We start from the raw sequence: 8,812 nt of genomic DNA, 5'->3' as shown, positions 1-8,812 counted from the left end.
TTCTACCTCATCATTACCTGATCAGAAACAAACAGTAGTAATGCAAACAAATGTTTTACCCATTTATAATTCTAATGATCATGAAAGGAAAGGAATTAAAGGAAGTAAGCTTGGGAGGGAAATAAAGCTTCTCAAATACAAAATTCATCCCACACGGCTTAACTCCTTTCACTGCCCACCCTATATTGCCCTAGACATCAGTTCTACTGGCTCATTTCCAAAGTGGATGGGAACAGAACACATAGCAATGACGTATGTGGGAAGGGGGCAGCATGAAGATGCTGGTAGAAGGGCTGCTAGAGCAGTAAGACAGCAACATAGCAGCCTTCTGCACAGCTGGGGACTCCTGTCTGCAGAGGGAACAGCACCGAGATAACAAGAAGGCTCATTTCTGCATATATTAAATTCACTTGTAGGTGGCTGCCATGGGACAAATCATCTGAAGACAAACTGCTAGAGCAGCCTGAGGCAAAGGGCAAACTTTCCTTCGTTTGCCATAGTGCTCCGCAAAAAAAAAATATAGCAGCAGTGGCAACACAACAGAATATATCTTCCATGACTACAAACTTTCTTGTACGCTGGAGGCCACATTAACAGCACCCTTAGCTGAATCCTCTACTGACACATCACTGGAAGTCAAGGATGCCCATTTTATCCCACAAGAGTTTAGAGCCTGCTTCATCTCTAAATTAAAAACCAGAATAACAACCAGCAAATTGGTCCTCCCTGTTTTCGGATCAACTAAGTTTGGTCATTTTCAGGAAATGCCCCATTACCCAAAACAATTACAACCATTGTCACATCTCCAATGAGTTTAGTTTGGCTTTTAGTGTCTGGAGGGAAAACTACCCAGCATAGCTGCTATGTTTAAGACTGCTTCATAGCTGGGTGCTCCTGAAGTTTTTTTTATTCCACCACTTTATGAATTTGCCCAAGCTGTACCAAGGTATTGGAGAACATACGGGCTTTAACCAGGCAAACTGTCGCATTGCCTTTCTTCTGCCCTCTCCCCACGGAGCAGCTCACCTTCTGAATGTTCAGTGCTTCAGTAGATTTTTCCTTCTTCTATTCACTGTAGCCAATGAGCACTGATTCACTTCAAGGACTAATATTAGCCATAAAATAGCACCTCAGATTCATGCAGACTATTTTTGGAACTGTATCGAACTACTTCTGCTCAGCTGATGTGGTAGCACTGCTTATATTCCAGATTATATATGCAGTTTTCTGAGGGTAAAATATTCCTTTCCAGAAGTTTTCATTAACAGTCTCTATTACCTACATAATTGGATGGCAGCATTTAGCAGTGATTAATTGAAATTTAGCATGCATTTGGGGATTAAAAAATGCTGCCCTTACTAGTCTGTCCCAGAGGAGAAATGTGAAGAGAAAACAGAGCTGGCTTTCCTGTGTGATGAAGATGCACGGTACCATTCTCAACAGAACAGAGCATTTCTCAACAGTGTCCTGATAACAACTATAATTAGGTATTCAATCACGTACAGGGTAAGACCAGACAAACAAATGCATGCTTGCTAAGGGAAATAGCCCATGGAAAGATTATATGTTTGCTGAACGAAAAGTAAAATGTATAATGAAACGCTCAACACTCTGGAGCCTAGCAGTTGCCCAACAAACTGCCTATTTTCCTATACAGTCATCAGTCAGAGCTATCTTTGTTATTCCTACTGTGCTACACCATGTATGTCTATGTCTCAAGGTCTGATCCTAAGCCTAGTACTACTGACAGAAGTCTTTCACTTACACTCATCAATTTTAGATCAGATTTCATGACATGAGAGTGGCCTCTGAGCCTGAAGGACAGCTTGTTGACCCTCACATCTGCAAGTCATAATAACACTTAAACTTGGCAGCAATGCTGAGAGTTCACAAAAATCTCTGTATCATCTCCTCTGCCCCTGTGCCTGCAGAAGTTAACGGACAGCCCATGTGGAGGAAAGGGGCAATTAGCCACAAGTGATTTAACATGACAAAGCAAAATAAAGGCATTGGAATTTACTCTCTATTTCTGTATTCTAGACTTTCTGTAGCAGACTGTGTGCTTCAAATACATGAACCCATGCCCTGCATGTCCTCTTTGCTCTGCCGTCACTGAAGGAAAAACACAATATGAAAAGATAGATCCTCCTTGTGTCACACACTCCGTGATAGCTAACCCTGCCAAAAGTATGAAGTTTTAAGAGGAAATATTTAATTAGAAATCCTACTGCCAAATCATTCCAGTTTCCTTTCTATGCAACAATCAACAGCAATACTTACATATATGCACATGAACTTTGCAGGATTTCGTAGGGGTTGTTTCAGGGAAGATGCACGTATCTTCCTCTTTGCTCTTATCTGATCTTCATAATTCTTACAAATAGTCATCAAATTGAAGAAAATTGGTAGCTCATCTGACAAAACTACCTGCCATATGGTCTCACTGCCATACCTCTGCATGAGCTGATCTTCTGCTGCCCTCCTCTTGCCCTGGCCAGTCCCTGCCACTAGAGCCCATACACACACAAGAGGAGCCACAGCCATTCACCAGCATGCCAGAAATAAGAATAAAAGTGGTTTTCTTTCAGCCAGCTCAATTAGCTGACATCTTATGACTGTAGAAACATTAGAAGCGCTGATACCATGTGACTAAAGAAGAGAGGACGGAGGTGGTGCTGCCAATGTTTGTGCAGCAGTCTGCAATTAGAGTGATTGAAGCCAACTGTGAAACCAGAAGATGTTCTGATTTCTCTCTACTGCTTGTAGAGGGAAGCTGGGCAAGCATAGCCTGAAAGCACAAAAAGGACCTAGTTTCTAGGTAAGGATCAGGCTCGTCTACCTACAGGCCAACTTAAAAGATACATGGAGATAAGAAAGTGCTGGTAAAGAGATTATGCCTCAGACTAAAGAGCTGCAAGTCACTCTAGAGAATCATCTTTCTTTCATGGTGATTCTGCATGACACCATGCAAACAATTTAAATCAGTTATGCACAAATGGCACTTCCTGGTTTGTCCGTAGTTTCCCAAGTCTGATACAAGGCTCTGGACCAACGAATGGCTGCGAATTAAAGCAATGTTTCAAAAAGTTTATGTGCAAAGAGGAGCTTATTGAACTCTGGTGAAGGTTCAGGCAAGGTCTGAGGCAGCATGGTCTCTTTAAGCCAAAGATGAGAGAAGATTTGGATAGGCTATGGAGTACCACCTGGTCTTCATGCAAGGAATGGCCATGTTTACCCTCTTCTTGAAACAAATCTGAAAATAGAGGTTTTGTTCTCCTTTCCTGCCCAAGTTAGATACTTGGAGGTGACCCCAGTTCGAAACCACAGTGCCCTGGATCCCTGGCAGTTGCAGATATGGCGCTGGGAAAGTCCATTTTTGCTTCCAGTAAGGCACCGCACCACCAAGGTGGGATAAATACCAGCCCCTGCTGCACAGAGGTGTAATGGATTAAGTAGCAGATACATTAAATGATCCCTAACTACAATTAGCTCCCTCTGTGCTTCTAACACTACAGCCTCATACAAATGATTTCTAATGACACGTGCAGTAAATGGGAACACGGTAATAGCTGTTTAAACAGTTGCTGATCCCTGAGCTGCTGCACAACAATGTATTTTACAATGATTGAGAAACTCTGGATATTTTTTAAAAGTGGCTCTAGCAATTGACCTAGAGAAATGCTCTGTTCAGGTGAGAACAGAGGTGATGCCCTTCCCCTAGTGGTAACAGATTGTTAGACACTCCCAATCTTAATTGTGCCCATTACCACTCTTTCTCTACAGCATGATTAACAAAACAAATAACATTCTCCCAACTCATGCCTATGACGTAGGCATGCAAGCAGAGTTACGATGGTCTTCCTAAAACTGTTCTTATCTAAGTGGTTCTTTGCAGCTACACTAACATACCAACTGTTCAGAACTGAAATCTTGCTCCCCTAATAGTAAAACATAGTCCTTATTGCTGAATAGGACCTATAAATTGTACCAAGGCCATGAGGCTGCTAGGCAGCTGGGGCCAATATGTGTGGACCAGGCTGCAAGATAAGGGACTGAAGCCTGCAGTTTCAAAATGCAAGGTACTGTGATTTTGTATTTTTTTAATAATCTCTTTTGATCTTGTTCCTCGAGCTAAGGATGATAATGAGGTTTTTATTCAAGAACAGTCTTTTGGTTCAAGGAGCATGGAAAACTGCAGCTTTTGGGAATCATGAATCCTGAAAGCAAAGGCTCAAAAGAAAGCAAGTTTGCAACTTCAGCTATCTCATTAATAACTAGCCAGTGCTAATTGCATATTGTCTAGTCACCAAAAATAAGCAGAAAATGCCACAGTTCTTGAAAAGCACATCATTCCCAAAGAAAACTTCATTTCTTATGTGAGCTGAAAATTTGACTGCGTTAGATGCTTGCTTTTAATGTAGAAACAATGTTGTAATATGTTTCACCTGACCTTGAAATGGCAACACAGCTTATTCTGTTTGGTGATTGGGTTTCACTTTGCAGGAAATTGAGAATAAATTTAATTTTCTCTTTCATAAACACATACATACTAATTTAAATGCGATCTGCTGCTATTTGAATACTACAGGGCTACCTCAGCACAAAAAAGTGCTGCCAGCAAAGCATGATCTGTCCTAGGAAGGCAGAACATCATGAGTGGCAGAGGGCAGAAAATAGCTCCTACATCTGACCAGGTCTGAGAGATGATACCTAAGCCAGTGTCTGATGCTATACTATAACCTGCACTTGCTGTGCCATACTTAAAACTGCTTCACTGTAAAGAAGACATAAATGCATTTCATCTGTAGTGTTCCTTGTTCACAGCAATAAAAGCTAGAAGCAGAATTGCAGTTTTTCAGGTAAGCAATATTTCTCCATTTTCAGTTTGGAGGGCTCAAGATTGCAGTGAAGTACAGATCAGCGGTACAAGGATACTAAACTGAGGGTCAATCAAGTATTCTGGGAAATTTTACCTAGCTTTATTTAAAATATACCTTATTCTTAAAGACATAAATTTGTGTGACAGTGGTATCACCAAGCAGAAGAAGAGAGAGAAAACTTTTACATCTGCCTTTTGTCTGAACACTAATCTGCGTTTGTTTAGAACAAGCTTCGTAGTCTATCAAATTCTTCTGACGCCAAAGCTGCTATACCCTGAACTAACCTGGAGAAGTAGGGGATGCCCCACTGAAATCCTCAAGGTCAGGGTAAATGAGGCTCTGAGCTCTCTGATCTTGCTGTAGGTGTCCCTGTTAATTGAAGACTCCCAGAAGCATGCCTCTTGTCTCACCTGAGACATCTAAAGGTTAGATGTTCAGGTCTGAGCTAGTCTCCTTGGGCTGCCTTTGTCGTCATTGGAGAAAAACAGGTGTGTCAAAAGAGTTAATCATTTATCTTTGAAAATTCTCTTACGAGAAGATAGTATGCCCTGGAGGAAACTAGATCTCTCCCCTGATGGCAAAGGGGGACTCTAGGATGACTGGCTCCTCTTTAGACATCTAATGTTTCTATGTCTGAAGTTAGATGAGGTTAATTTCATCCTTGGTTACCATTCTCTCAGGTTAAAACAGTATCAAGAAAGGTTATATCTTGAATTCACTGTGGAGAGATCCAAACTGCCCATGGCAGATGAGAAACTATTTCAGAGACAAATCTATCTAGTTCCAATTTGCACTAAATGAGAAGCAAGATCAGAGCCTTTAACAGTATCTGTGCTTTCCACCTTTCTTCTGCTCTTTGAGAAGCAGTCTTTAGTCATTTAAATTGTTGTTGTTTTTTTTTTTTTTTTTGCCACTATCAAACTCTTTTTTTTTTTTTTTTTTTTCTTGAAAAGCGTTTCTACCAGTTTCATACTCTGATGACTTCAGGGAAATATGACCGTATTCAGGGAACAAACCATGGCTGTCAGGTCACAGGAGCATTGGATCCTGAGACCTATATTTGTGCTGAGCATTTTTTGGCTTCCATGAAAGCAGAACACTGTCTCTGATTTCATGGCTACAGTCTACTGATGAGTTCAAATTAATGAATATAAGATATAGTGGTATAGTTTCACTTTCTGAAAAGCTAAGACTAATGTATGGTTTTGCAAAACCTAAGCCTCTAACTCTCTCTAGTTTCCTGTAAGTGTGTTTGCTGCCCTTTGAGGTTTGCATGTAAGCAGCAATTGTCATCTTAAATGTAGGAGATTAAATAAAGCAAAGGTAAAATTAATCGTTATTCAGCAGAATTAATCAAAATTCAACAGAAGGTGAGTGGAAGGGTGAAATCAAACTTAGGAGTGGAGGGGATCTAGTCAGATCTGGGTATGTTAACAAAACCTTATTCTTCCCCTTTACTAAAACCTATCATAAAGACAGTTGCTGCAATGACAAGAAATGTAATTGAATGCATTTATCGTAACAATAAGTTAAAAATAAACATCTGATTTTTGTAAAGCTTAAGGAAGATTTCTGCAAACATGGCATCTGAACACACAGACAATGTTACTGCCCTGTCAGACCCTTCGACAAGTTGCAAGGATGAAAATTTCTTACTGGTGAAATCCTACCTCTCTGCCTTTTACGGCCTAATCTTCCTGGTGTGCTTCCCAGGGAATATTGTGACCATTTTTGTTTACTTTGTCAAGATGAGGCCCTGGAAAGGCAGCACCATCATTATGTTAAACCTGGCTGTCACTGACCTACTGTATGTAGCTACACTTCCTTTCTTTATACACTACTCTGCTAACGGAAATAATTGGATTTTTGGAAACTTCATGTGCAAATTTATTCACTTTGGCTTCTACTTCAACATGTACAGCGGTATTATCTTCCTTAGCTGCTTCAGCATCTTCCGCTTTCTTGTAGTCGTCTACCCAGTTAGATGCTTTTTCATTCGAAAGAAGAGATGGGCAGTGGTGACTTGCACAGTAATTTGGATGATTTCACTGGCAATGATTAGCCCCTTTGGCACCTTGATCTCCATTAAGCATACACAGAACAGGACAATCTGCCCAGATCTGTCTTCTGCAGAGGACCTTGACACTGCTCGATGGTATAACTGGCTGCTGACGATATTTGCCTTCTTCTTGCCCCTGGTGACGGTGACTCTGTGCTATGCACTCATTATTCAAGCCTTGGCCACAGGGCCCCATACACAGGCTTGCTACAAACAGAAGGCTCGCAGACTTGCCATCGTCCTCTTGGTGGTCTTCTACGTGTGCTTCCTCCCCTTCCATGTCTTTCAGATGATTCGGATTGAGCTTCGTGTGCGAGTGGCTAACTGCAATCTCAAGAATATGATCCTTTTTACATTTATTCTAACTAAACCTTTAGCAGCATTAAATACGTTTGGAAACTTGTTGCTCTACGTAGTGGCAGGAGACAGCTTCCAGCATGCAATCTTCTCACTCCTCAAGTTTTGGACACACAAGAACTTGAAATAGAAAAGACTGATGCTATGCAGAGAGAGTCCAAATCTGCCTATAACCAGGCAGGCAGAACCTCTCCTTAGTCAAAGTACTCAGGCTCTCACTGCCAATGCTAAAGGAGAATTTATGTGTTCTGTGTTTTAGAGTTACACATCGTCACAACAAACAAGCAACCTCCACTTAAAAATTAAAATAAAAATGTGAAATAAAATACTGAAAAAAGTAAATTTCTCAGAAGTTTTTTCTGCATTTATATCCCGAATCCTTAATGTCTCTTTCTGAGAACAGCCCATCAATTTCAGCAAAAAATAGTTGCTTGTTAGTGGCAAATACAGATTCAGGATGGAAGTAATTTCATTTAATTTTAGTAACTTAGAAGTAAAGTGCCCAGCCTAAGCTTTGACTTCTTTTCTGATTAAAGAAGAGGGATGAGATGCTCCAGAGGGCAATTCATCACACCTACTTTAGACCTGCAGAAGGGTTCATCTCACCTCCCTGGAGACCTTGACAGAATAGATCTCTATATATAAGTTAATCACCTTAGCCTCATGTTATAAATTTCTACTTTAGTGGAGAGAAATAAGCAGTTTTTAGAGCGTGATTCACCTGATTATTCTTGATGCCTGCATTTAGACAAGATGAATCATGACCTAGAAGTGCCTGTTTCTCATCATTGACCATAGAAGGTAAATAGATCAGGCACAGACCCAAATGCAGGTGCTTTACTTTTATACTGGTTCAGTACAGAGTGGGACGAATTGTTCTCCAGAGGTGGTTAAGAAGGGGCTTATACAACAAGATCCTATTCAGTGCCTTCAATAATCTCCTGAGCATTGATGGTGCAATAGTACAAGACTGCTCCTATAAGGGTTTTCTGTACTACTGTTTGTGGATTAATTGTAGTGCAGGGTTGAGAAAGAGGGAGAGACTTTCCATCAGGGAGTTTTAGTGACAGGACAAGGAGTAATGGTTTTAAACTAAAAGAAGGGAGATTTAGGTTAGGTGTTAGGAGAAAATTCTTTGAAGGTTGTGAGGCTCTGGAACAGGCTGCTCAGAGAAGTTGTGAATATCACATCTGTGCGATATCCAAGGTCAGATTGGATGGGCAGCCTGGTCTAGTGGGTGGCAACCTGGCTCATATCAGGGGGTTAGAACTGGATGGGCTTTTAAGTCCCTTCCAACTCAAGCCATTCTATGATTCTATGAGTTTGCAATTCTGTGTAAGTGGATGTATGTATAAATGGCTCAGATCCTTAGAAAACAGAGATTCATATTTGTCTCTTTCTTTACTCAGTGACACTCTACTTGTTCACACCAAATAAAGAGATAGTTGGACTTGATAATCTCAAAGGTCTTTTTCAATCTACACGATTCTATGGTTTTATGATTCTAAGGAGCAGC

General features: G+C 40.8%; 1 pseudogene across 1 annotated transcript; it reads left to right on the top strand.

Annotated features, from left to right (window-relative positions):
* Window positions 1–6,460: 6,460 nt before the first annotated feature.
* On the top strand, window positions 6,461–7,426 carry LOC306952617 (2-oxoglutarate receptor 1 pseudogene; annotated as a pseudogene). The gene has a single exon. The product of its transcript is annotated as a 2-oxoglutarate receptor 1 pseudogene (transcript).
* Window positions 7,427–8,812: the final 1,386 nt, after the last annotated feature.

This window comes from Tetrao urogallus (genome assembly GCF_951394365.1).
Source record: "Tetrao urogallus genome assembly, chromosome: 1".
Lineage (NCBI taxonomy): Eukaryota > Metazoa > Chordata > Aves > Galliformes > Phasianidae > Tetrao > Tetrao urogallus.
Note: the sequence above shows the minus strand (reverse complement) of the source record. Positions and strands in the feature narration are given on the sequence as shown.